The sequence below is a fragment of the Anabrus simplex genome, chromosome 13, assembly GCF_040414725.1.
Source record: "Anabrus simplex isolate iqAnaSimp1 chromosome 13, ASM4041472v1, whole genome shotgun sequence".
Classification (NCBI taxonomy): Eukaryota; Metazoa; Arthropoda; class Insecta; order Orthoptera; family Tettigoniidae; genus Anabrus; species Anabrus simplex.
Window position 1 is genome coordinate 55203837 of NC_090277.1, and position 13185 is coordinate 55217021.

Sequence of the window (13185 nt, forward strand, 5' to 3'; positions counted from 1 at the left end):
AGACGCCGGCCTTCTTACCCCTACGTGGCCGGTTCGATCCTGGCTCAGTCCCGTGGTATTTGAATGTGCTGAAATACTTCAGTCTTGTGTCGGTAGATTTACTGGAACGTAAAAGAACTCCTGCGGGATGAAATTCCGGCACCTCGGCGTCTCCGAAAATTGAAAAAAGTACTTTAGTTAGTGAGACGTAAGGTAAATAACATTATTAGAACTTCACTTAATGTGTTTGCCAATCTTTCAGGTAAGAATGCTTACTGTGGTCTTGTCTTTGGTATCAAAATAGATGGAGTGAGAGTGATTCTACTGCTACATACAGCTTTCTAAATAAGATTTTTGAGGTAAATTATGAAGATGACACGAAAAGAAACCATTTTGCCCTGTGGTAAAATATGGCGTATGGCTTTTAGCACCGGGAGTGTCCGAAGACAAGTTCGGCTCGCCAGATGCAGCTATTTTAATCTGAAACCCGCAGGCGACTTGCGCGTCGTGATGAGGATGAAATGATGACATACACCTAGCCCCTGTGCCAGCGAAATTAACCAATGATGGTTAAAATTCCCGACCCTGCCGGGAATCGAACCCGGGACCCAGTGACCAAAGGCCAGCACACTAACCATTTAGCCATGGAGCCGCACATTAAATGATGGTAAATATGCCACTCGGTCATGGACATCCATCAATGATTGCTAATTATTTATTATTATTCCAAACCAAACCCTGTGGCGCAAGAGCCTGGAAGGGGCTTGGCCTACCAAGCGACCACTGCTCACCAGGAAGGCCTGCAGATTATGAGGAATTGTGTGGTCAGCCCGACGAATCCCCACGGCCGTTATTCTTGGCTCTCTAGACCGGGGCCGCTATCTCACCGTCAGATAGCTCCTCAGTTGTAATCAAGTAGGCTGAGTGGACCTCGGACCAGCCCTCAGATCCAGGTAAAAATTGCTGACCTGGCCGGGAATCCAACCCGGTGCCTCCAGGTAAGAGGCAGGCACGCTACCCCTACACAGCGGGACGAACTATTTATTATTATTATTGTTATTATTATTATTGTTATTATTATTATTATTATTATTATTATTATTATTATTATTATTAATATTTTCATTTTCCTTTACGTCGCACTGCCACAGATAGTTCTTATGGTGACAATGGGATCGGAAAGAACTAGGAGTGGGAAGGAAGCGGCCGTGGCCTTGTGTGGAAATTGGAAACTGCGGAAAAATACCTTCACGGCTGCCGACAGTGGGGTTCGAACCCACTATCTCCCGAATACTGGATACTGGCCGCACTTAAGCGACTGCAGCTATCGAGCTCGGTGGTATTAATTTCAGATTACCACTAGCTTGAACGGTTGCTAGGTAACATTGATTGAACATCCATGCATACGTTACATCACAGCCTGCACGGTTGCTAGGGTTACACTTCCGACATTCATTTTGCGATGCTGACTTCCATGGCGCACATTTTCAGCTGACCCCCAGCCATAATACATATTTATATCAAAAAATTAATTTAAAAATGTTACAGATCACCCACTGCCTCTTGTATACTCTGTAGCCTGTGCATAACGCCCAATGATTTCCATGGCCTCGAAATAAGCTGTTTTATAGCGCGACAATCACGGTCTGCTGAGACATTCTATAATAAAGATCAATGTATTGTCCAATCCTTGTCCCGTTTCTGTAGTCAGTCACGGTCTGCTGAGACATTCTATAATAAAGATCAATGTTTTGTCCAATCCTATCCCGTTTCTGTAGTCAGTAACGGTCTGCTGAGACATTCTCTAATAAAGATCAATGTTTTGTCCAATCCTTGCCCCGTTTCCGTAGTCAGTCACAGTCTGCTGAGACATTCTATAATAAAGATCAATGTTTTGTCCAATCCTATCCCGTTTCTGTAGTCAGTAACGGTCTGCTGAGACATTCTATAATAAAGATCAATGTTTTGTCCAATCCTTGCCCCGTTTCCGTAGTCAGTCACAGTCTGCTGAGACATTCTATAATAAAGATCAATGTTTTGTCCAATCCTATCCCGTTTCTGTAGTCAGTCACGGTCTGCTGAGACATTCTATAATAAAGATCAATCTTTTGCCCAATCCTTGTCCCGTTTCTGTAGTCAGTCACGGTCTGCTGAGACATTCTATAATAAAGATCAATCTTTTGCCCAATCCTATCCCGTTCCTGCAGTCAGTCACGGTCTGCTGAGACATTCTATAATAAAGATCAATCTTTTGCCCAATCCTATCCCGTTCCTGCAGTCAGTCACGGCCTGCTGAGACATTCTATAAAAGATCAATCTTTTGCCCAATCATTGCCCCGTTTCTCTACGGGGTCGGGTATGAGCTGAGATGAATCTGTCGTGGCGGGTTTTTATGACCGGGTGCCCTTCCTGACGTCAACCTCATCAGAGGTATTAATGAGATGAAATCAATGTTGTGATATATGATAGTAGGAAGGGAGGGGGTGAAACCCGATGCCTGCTCATAGAATACTCCTGTCGAATAGCACCAAGGAGTGTGCTGAAGGCTTAACGTCGCCATCAGACGGACGAATCACCATCAACAACGCCGTATCCCCTCACTCCATATGAGCAGTGCAGAGAGGTTTGGAATTTAATCCAGGCTTTTGGCACGCAATCTAGTGATTAGAAATTGTATACCACCACCTCCCCTATCCTGCCGGCCAACATTCTTTCTTTCTTTCTTTCTTAATCTGCTTATCTTCCAGGGTTCGTTTTTCCTTCGGACACAGCGAGGGATCCCACTTCTACCACCTGAAGGGCAGTGTTCTGGAGCGTGAGACTTTGGGTCGTGGGATACAACTGGGGGAATGACCAGTATCTCGCCCAGGCGGCCTCACCTGCTATGCTGAATAGAGGCCTTGTCGAGGGGTGAGAGGATTGGAAGTGGCCGTGGCCGTAAGTTAGGTACCATCCCGGTCCTTGCCTCGAGGAGAAATGGACAACCACGGAAATCCACTTCGAGGATGGCTGAGGAGGGAATCGAACCCCCCTCTACTCAGTTGACCTCCCAAGGCTGAGTGGACTCCGTTCCAGCCCTCGTAACACGTTTCAAATTTCGTGGCAGAGCCGGGAATTGAACCCGGGCCTCCTTTGGTGGCAGCTAATCACACTAACCACTACACCACAGAGGCGAACCGGCCAACATTCTGATGGTTAAGATGTGTTTTTTTTTTTTTTTTTCGACCAGTGGGAATCCAATCGGCTAACAAAGGTGTCAGACCGCTTTGACTCAATGCCTTTTAACGATTACGAAAATAAGAAATGAATATTATTATTATTATTGACAATCTGCTTTACGTTGCACCGACACAGATAGTCTTACGGCGACGGTCGAATAGGAAAGACCCAAGAGTGGGAAGGAAGAGACGGTGGCTTTAATTAAGTTACAGCCCCAGCATTAGCCTGTTGTGAAAATGGAAAACCACGGGAAACCATCTTCAGGTTTGCTGACGGTGGGGTTCGAACCCGCTACCTTCTGGATGCAAGCTCACAGCTGCGCGCCCCTGACCGCACGGCCAACTGGCCCGGTAAAGAATAAATTATGTCAAGACGTTTGCTCAATGTGTTTGACTCAATTCTAGATATGATTACGTTTCTGTGGTTTTTATAATTAAAACAGATGAAGCAGCAGAGGTTTCACTGTTCCAACTGTATCACATTCATTTCTGTAGTGACAGTTGATTAAATGCAGAGCTCCCTAGCGGGAAATTTCAGAGCAAATGTGCTCTCTGTGCTGAGAGAAGTGGCAGTGTTCAGGCTATGTTACGATGCTAGAGGTAGCAGTTACATCAGCCACAAATGTTGTTACACACACACACAAACATACATTCACATCGTTACTTACCATTCTATTCACAGAACACAATACCCTGCACAACAACACACTTGTATATCAAACTTTCACCTTCCTTTTGTGAACTAGCAGAAATTAGCCGAAAGCAAATGGAATGAAACTGACGTCACAATTGTTGAAACAAAAGAGAAGCAACACGCGAACTAACAAACAAACTTGTGTTTTCTCTGTGCGACACTTGATTCCTGCTGAGGTATCGCAGTAGCTATTGTTATATGGAGTGAAGAGTTCGGCTCCAGAAACACCACTGAAACTGGTTAGTTGGCATGTGAAGTAAGAGGGACTTTTCAGAGATGGCGGTAGGGGTCTTTGGTTGGGTTAGCGTGATCGCCAGGTCAGACACGACAGCAAAAGCTGTTTCAAACATCACGCACCAGCCAAGACACGATCTCCGTGCGTGATGCGGACTACTACCATTGCTACTGCTGCTGCTCCTACTACTGCCAAAACTAGCTCACTATTGTCATTCCGAGAGTGCAGTTTAACATGCAATCACCACACCTCAAAACAAAAACACAGCCAGGGAATCAGACACGGAAGAGGAGCGGTGAAGGTCAACACTTAATTTGACGTAAATATGGTTGAGGGGCATCCGAAAATTTCAGTAACGAAATGCGACAAAATGCGTGACGGAAGTATAAACATAGCAACCGTGCAGGCAGTAATGTACAGATGGATGCCCAGGCAATGTTACCTAGCAACCGTGCAAGCTATGGAGAGGCCCGGTGCAAGTCTTTTGATTTCACTCCCGTAGGCGACCTGCGCGCCGTGATGAGGATGAAATAATGATGAAGACGGCACATACACCCAGTCTCCGTGGCAGGGCAGTTAACCAATTATAACTAAAATTCCCGACCCTGCCGGGAATCGAACCTGGGACCCTTGTGACCAAAGACCAGCACGCTAACCATTTAGCCATGGAGCCAGATAAAAGCAAACTCGTGTCCTCATCCGGAGGTGCTGCAGCTCTTTTCCAGACACACCCCCAATGGAGGTAATTGCATGCACCATTTCAACCACATCTTCTTCTTCTTCTCCTTCTTCATCTGTTTACCCTCCAGGGTCAGTTTTCCCTCGGACTCAGTGAGGGATCCCACCTCTACCGCCTCAAGGGCAGTGTCCTGGAGCTTCAGACTCTGGGTTGGGTATACAACTGGGGAGGATGACCAGTACCTCGCCCAGGCGACCTCATCTGCTATGCTGAACAGGGGCCTAGTGGTGGTAAGGAATAGACAAGAGGGAAGGAAGCGGGCGTGGCCTTAAGTTAGGTACCATCCCGGCATTTGCCTGGAGGAAAAGTGGGAAACCGCGGAAAACCACTTCCAGGATGGCTGAGGTGGGAATCGAACCCACCTCTACTCATTTGACCTACCGAGGCTGTATTGACCCCGTTCCAGACCTCGTACCACTTTTCAAATTTCGTGGCAGAGCCGGCAATAGAACCCGGGCCTCTGGGGTTGGCAGCTAATCACCCAAGGTCACAAGGACATTACCCAAACCTTGTGACTAACTACTCTAGCTGCTCAAGGACATTTGATTGTTATGAGAACTTGTGAGGTTGTACAATAGAGTTTTGTGGAGAACTGTACTTCTGCTAGCACATTAGATTAGAAAAAAAGTTGTAAATGTCTCATATCTGCCAGGTGCTCCTATGTCGTTTCTCTCTCACACTTAAATTCCGGAAATGATGCCTGTCATCTGTCAAGTGATAATGTCTTATGAAGAAATTAAAAACCAGTTATCTGCTGTAAATTATTCTTCCCTTCTTGTTTAATATTTTGTATTATTAATAGACACTAGGGCAGTTTATCGCGAATACAGCCTGAGGCAATCGGAACAAAAACCCTTCCTCTCTCATCAAAGGAACGTCACTCCTTTGATCCTGATCAATGATATATAATGTTTATTGAAGAATTTAAGTAATCATCCTTTTATGTCCGCTAGGATTAATTCAGAGGTGCCATTTAGCGACGAATAACAGAATGAATATCCACAGTTTGTTTCCAGTCTTTGTTTAATTGATTACCTTACTTTTTAAAGCATACCTAGTGTTCATAGTTAATCATATCCAGTATATCCTTAAAAAACTAGTGGACATTTAATCGGCTGAATTGCCTATTCTTCTTCTTATTATTATTATTCTACTACCGCTTCTCCCCTCACATATAAACGGATTTGGACCTGCTTTACGGACGGATGCCCTTCCTGACAACTCTACGTGGAGGGATGAAATCACTATTGCATATTTGTGTGGTAGTTGGTAGTGTGTTGTCTGAATTGAGAGGGGAGAGTGTTGGGAAAAATACAAACATCCAGTCCCCAAGCTAGAAGAATTAATCAGGTGTGATTAAAATCCCCGACCTGGAAGGAAATCGAACCCAGACCCCTCTGAACCAAAGGTCCCAACGCTTACCATTCAGCCAAGAATTTGAACTCATGGAAAGACTGAATACTACTTTATACATATATATCAAAAGGCGTCGGGAGTGGCGTCTATTCCAGTGAAGACGCGAGAAACACGACTTAGATGTTATGGTCATGTCATACGAAGCCCTGCAGACTCAATGATTCATACAGCCCTCCAATTTTATCCTGGAGGTTCTCGATTCCGCGGTCGTCCCAAGAAGCGATGGTTCGACTGCATCAAGGAAGATATGCATCTTGTAGTCATCACTGAAGCTACACCGAAGACCCCAGGTTCGTAGATAACCTTCTTCTCATTGTCAACCTCCTGTTGCTGGTCTGAATTCAGTTCAAACCTAACAGTTGGATCTAGTATAGGTACAGCCAGTTTTTGAGTCAGCTTTACTCGACATCAGTGCAATCCTCAAGGCTCAAGAACCAGCCATTGACCCTCCTCCTTTACCGGACTTGAGACCAGCAGTAGGATATCCGAGTCATTCCTAGTGGAGTTTATTATATTTTATTTTCCTAAAGAATCGGCTAGCATGTGATGAACGTACCTAGGAAAGGTTTTCATTCCCTTCCCCGAATGGGAGTGGCGGGTCAACTAGAAGGTTGGCCACGAGATTCAGCGGGTTTGGAGATCTGAAGGAGTTAGGTGGTGGGTGGGGAAGTTTGAATCGGTGAAGGGGGTTTCGGCCTCTTGGCTAAGTGCTTTATTGAATTTTTCAAATTGTACAATTTGTGTTGCATGGTTTTACAATTTCAGTTAGCAGTGCTGATGCGATTCGTATTTACAATTTTCCAGTTTACTCTGTTTCCGTTAAGATTTGTGTGGTGACGGGCATTGCGAAGAGTTTCACCGTGCCCGCGAAAGCCAAGGACGTGTGGAAGGGTTTCTATCGCAATGTGGCAACTCCGCCAGTGGTTACCGTCCAGACTTCTCCCCGGCACAGCTCGGACTGAAGCAACATTACATCCTTCCATTAGGAGAGTTCATTGTGGTGCCAGATCCAATCATTAGCAGGTGTGTAGCCTTTGTAAAGAATAACACCTTTATCCTTTATGTGATAAACACCACCGGGCGAGTTGGCCGTACGCGTAGAGGCGCGCGGCTGTGAGCTTGCATCCGGGAGATAGTTGGTTAGAATCCCACTATCGGCAGATAAGATGCTTTTCCGTGGTTTCCCATTTTCACACCAGGCAAATGCTGGGGCTGTACCTTAATTAAGGCCACGGCCGCTTCCTTCCAACTCCTAGGCCTTTCCTATCCCATCGTCGCCAAAAGACCTATCTGTGTCGGTGCGACGTAAAGCCCCTAGCAAAAAAAAAGGTAGTTAACACCACGCTTGATACTTCATGTCCTGAGCTCAGTCATAACCAGGGCCGTGGACAGCTTTGACGGCCCCGGACAAATGAAGTGACCTCCTCCTCCCTTCTTTCACCCAAACATGCCCCGGGGCAAAAACATTCGTTGACCTCCCTTACAAAATATTAAGTGATTTTTTGTACATTTCTTATACATTACTTAAAGTTCAACCTTCATAAAATTTACATCTAAAAAATTCTAAAGGCTGAAGTTAAGTTTCTAACTTTTTATTACGCACCGTATCTTGTTTTGGAATGAATAAATATTGAAAATGCGTTTTTCAATTATTCCTAGTTTTACTCCAATGTTCAGCACATTAACAAAGTATTTGTATATGTACACTGCACTAGATAAAAATAATGTACATTAAATTAAATGAAAGTAATATTCAGTAGGCATTTACGATAAAATATATTAGCAACCTGACGTAGTCGTAGCAATACAGTTCAGCACAATTCAATCTTGAAGATTTGGCACAATACTTAAACTGCCCTAAAGTTACAGTAGAATAATATTTTTATCTAAATTACACATGTGGCCTGTTATTAATGTGTTTTTTTTGTTCCAAAGTGCTAAATAAAAAGGCTGTCTCAGAAACTTAATTATTAATGGTTTACTGGAAGGCCTAGTACTACAAAGTATATTTAAAAAAGAAATAAGATCACATTATTACTCAACTGAAGATAAATACGGTTTAATTTCCGGCTTATAGTAGTCGCTCATGTTATAATATGTATCACTAATCAAAAAGAAAACGAAAACCAAAGAGTTAAAAAGAATTAACAAGTAAATTGACTGCGGCGTAATTACTACACGAACGCGATCACTCAACTAGAAATGTAAAATCGAAAACCATACAGATAAACGAACTTCACTGTAGATGACAACATTAGCAACTAACATTGTTACACCAATAAAGGACCCAATAAAAGTGACCGTCAGTCTCAACAACCGCACGCTCTTCCCGTGCAGACAACAATAGTGCGGATTTTTAAAAGCAATGTAAAACCTACACTTATTCTATTATATATAGAATATAAAGATAACCGCTAATAAATTGCAGGCCTTCTGCAAGTACGGCCAAACATTTTTGGTGGCTTAGTTCATTTACTTTCCGCCTTTTTATTCATTTAGAGATTATTTTTTGCCAACAACGGCCCTGGAGACGCCCCCCCCTCCGCACACAAAAAACCCGTGCCCCGGAATAATGACCCACGAAAACCGGTCTGTCTACGGCCCTGTTCCTAACTTCACGACGATGTATACAATTGCCCACGGCATTTAAATTTTTTCCAGATTTTATTAATTTTGCAGACAGACGTCACTTTCCTCATCTCAATTCCGGGAGTTCGCGATGTATTGGTTTTCAGATTTATTTTTTAGAGCCCTCAATCCATTCTAAGCCCCCTTGTGATATACAGGCTAAGGTTGGTTACGACGCAGCAGCTGACTACAAATCCTTGACATAGAAACCCAAACAATAGAGGAACGACGAGCACACTTTACCGAAATAATCTACAGGAAGTGAAACTGCAACTATGTTCGGTTTTATTCCGCAAAATTGCGTGAGACAGTTCACAAAGTTTGCGTAATACTCCTTAAATATGTAAAATTACTTCCTTCAACTACTTCTTGAAACGTAGATATTCTAGTTGAAAAACGGTCATTGGAGATGAATATGGCGAATACAACATTCCACCAAAAAGAAACCAATTTTCCCTTTGCAAAAATCAAATAATCATAAATATGTCTCCCGATCATGGCCATCTATCAACGACTGCTAATTTTAAATGGCTAACCAGCCATAAGACATGGTTGCTAGGTAACATTCCCTGACCATCCATCCACATCTTACATCACTGATTTCACTGTTGCTATGGTTACAATTCCGTCATACATTCCGTCGCGTCACGTTACACGAACTTTCGGATGACCTCCAGCCAAAAGCTAACGGCCGTAGCCGTGTTGAAACACAGGATCCCGTGAAATCTCCGAAGTTAAGCAACATTGGGCGTAGTCAAGATTTGGATGGATTGCCACGCGCTGTTAGTGGGGGCTAAGGGAATGAAGGAGCGGAAAGGAACTGGCCACCCTACCGCACGTGAACTCCGGCTCAGGCACACCTCTGCGGAGGTTCGGACCTGCCTTCGGGCAGAATACACCCTTACCTTACCTTCCAGCCATTAGACTTATCATCATCATCATCTGTTTACCCTCCAGGTTCGGCTTTTCCCTCGGACTCAGCGAGGGATCCCACCTCTACCGCCTCAAGGGCAGTGTCCTGGAGCTTCAGACTCTTGGTCGGGGGATACAACTGGAGAGTATGACCAGTACCTTGCCCAGGCGGCCTCACCTGCTATGGTGAACAGGGGCCTTGGAGGGGGATGGGAAGATTGGAAGGGATAGGCAAGGATGAGGGAAGGAAGCGGCCGTGGCCTTAAGTTAGGTACCATCCCGGCATTCGCCTGGAGGTGAAGTGGGAAACCACGGTAAACCACTTCGAGGATGGCTGAGGTGGGAATCGAACCCACCTCTACTCAGTTGACCTCCCGCGGCTGAGTGGACCACGTTCCAGCCCTCGTACCACTTTTCAAATTTCGTAACAGAGCCGGGAATCGAACCCGGACCTCCGGGGGTGGCAGCTAATCACGTTAACCACTACACCACAGAGGCGGCCCATAAGACTTATTCTAAAATAAAATTGATTTGGAACACAAGTTACAGTAAGCTGGTTCGCTTCGATTGCAAGTACGTTTTGCAAACCCGCCACGCAGCTAAGGCAGAGAGTTTGCCGAAATATCTCCTTATTTCACATCTGCCAAGTCAGTGGTTCTCAACGCCAGGTAGGCGAACGAACATTCAGGATAGGGAAGGAATGTTTTCCTTCAGAATCACACAGTCCTGGGACCTCCCTGGAATGAATCGAACAGCAGAGACCTTGGCAGATATTTTAATGATCTCTCACCATTCACTGCATGAAAACCCATCGTGATTTCGTAGCCAACTATTCGCTGGTGTGTACTCCTTGAATAACGTTACTCTTTTCCCTTTGTTCCCTCTGTGGTTGGCGGTGGTAGAATATATCCACGGTATCCCCTGCCTGTCGTAAGAGAGGACTAAAAGGTGCTTCCGAGGTCTTAATTTAGGAGCGTGGGTTGGCGATCACGGGGTCCTTAGCTGAGTCCTGACATTATTTCCACTTACTTGTGCCAGGCTCCTCACTTTCATATATCGTACCTGATCTCACTTAATCAACACTCGTTCTTTTCTTAATCCGACGGTATAAGGTTTCCGAGGCTAGGGAGTTCTTTATTTTCTCGCCCTTCGTCGCACTTTTTTTTTGGCCGCTAACTACATTTTTCGAAGCGTCGGACCCCTTCCGCTTTTCTCTCTGATTAATGTTAATAAAGGATGGTTGTTCCTACTTTCACTTTTTTACAATTTACTTTTTTACAATAGGTCTTATGGCGACGATGGGATAGGAAATGGCTAGGAGTGGGAGGGAAGCGGCCATTTATTTAAGGTACAGCTCCGGCCAGCATTTGCCTAGTGTGAAGTTGGGAAACCACGGAAAACCATCTTAAGGGCTGCCGACAGTGGAGTTCGAACCCACTATCTCCCGGATACAAGCTCACAGCTGCGCGCTCCTAACCGCACCGTCAACTCGCCTTGTTTATCGAATTATGGCACGAGGCTGTTGTATTTGAGTATTTTTCGAATACCACGACCGGAGATTCTTGGGCACAGTCCAGCACTCTACCGTTTGAGCTATTCACCTCGTAGAAAAGAAGATCAGCGCGGACGTATCACAAAAGTTAATACAGATAGACTATTATTTATGCAGGTGTTATGCATTATGTTGTCTTTTAGTGATCAAAATATCGCTAGAAGTGTAATAATTAATCTACACATGAGGAAAGAAAGAAACGGTTAACTTTATTGTCGCAGCAGAATTGATCTGTCACTGATGATAACCAGTGACAGTTCGTTATTACCAGGTCGCAGTGACAGTTCTTAATGTATATGCCGCAGAAGCTCATGTAGGTCACGCTGAGATTTCAATCTATTTCTTTCTTGTTCACCCAGTAGCAGTATCGATTACCGTACCGTGTCTTTAGAGTTGAACCGTGTTTGTTGAACCACGTAAGCTTCCAGTCGTGATGACGGTACGGCTTTTCTTTTTTTGTTTCACATGTACTTAGCGCTGTCTCATTTTGTACAGAAATATAATTAAGATGAGTGTGTCTCATTAATGTGCAGCTTAGTTTAGTGGAGTAAGCTTGTAATGATCCGAAATTCAATCAATCAATCAATCAATCAATCAATCAATCAATCAATCAATCAATCAATCAATCAATCAATCAATCAATCAATCAATCAATCAATCAATCAATCTATGATCTGCACTTAGGGCAATCCCGCAGGTGGCAGATTCCCTATCTGTAGTTTTACCTTGTCTTTCCTTAAATAATTGCAAAGAATTTAAATAATTATTGAACATGTCCCTCGGTAAATTATTCCAATCCCTAACTCCTCTTCCTATAAACGAATATTTGCCCCAAATTTTCCTCTTGAATTCAAACATTATTTTCATCCTACTTTTAAAAATACCACTCAAACTTATTCGTCTACTAATGTCAATCCATACCATCTCTCCACTGACAGCTCGGAACACACCACTTAGTCAAATAATTTGTCTTATTTCTCCCACGTTTTCCCAGCCGAAACTTTGCAATATGTTCATAACGCTACTCTTTTGTCGGAAGTCATCCAGAACAAATCGAACTGCTTTTCTATGGAATTTTTTCCAGTTCTATGATCAGGTAATCCTGATTAGAGTCCCATACACAGGACCCATACTCTAGTTGTGGTCTTACCAGATACTTATACACCCTCTCATGTAGGTGCAGAGCTCTATACCCTTTATTTAATATCCCGTTTATGTGTTTACCCCAATGAAGATCGTTCTTTTTATTAGCACCTACAGGTACTTACAGTGATCCCCGTAAGGAACGTTAATTTTTTATATTTTATATTACAAGTTGCTTTACGTCGCACCGACACAGATAGATCTTATGGCGACGATGGAACAGTAAGGGCCCAGGAGTGGGAAGGAAGCGGCCGTGGCGTTAATTAAGGCACAAACCCAGCAAGGAAATACTTGCTGACGATACGGCACTAACTGCCAAGTCATCTCTGATGCACAGAAACATATTGCAATCCTGGAAGAGCAAGCAGCAAAAATAGAACTTAACATCTCATATGAAAAAACTAAATTTATGACAAAATTCAAAATTGCTCCACATGAACTTACCATCGATATGAATAAAATTGTAAGAGTAAACGAATTTAAGTACTTAGGTGAATGGATCGCTGAAATGGAAATGAAAATTAATCAGTACCTTCAAGAATTCAGAAAAAGGAAATTGCTCTTGAACACACAAAGGACGTTTATAACAAAAATGCTTGTCCTGGAACATAACTTGACAGTGATGTCCGGCTCCATAGCTAAATGGTTAGCGTGCTAGCCTTTGGTCAC

The 13185-nt window shown here is 43.8% G+C and overlaps 1 protein-coding gene across 1 annotated transcript in view; it reads right to left on the reverse strand.

The window, feature by feature from the left end:
* ss (spineless) overlaps positions 1-13185 on the reverse strand; it is a 770665-nt gene that overhangs the window by 407829 nt on the left and 349651 nt on the right. The gene's annotated exons all lie outside the window — the stretch shown is intronic.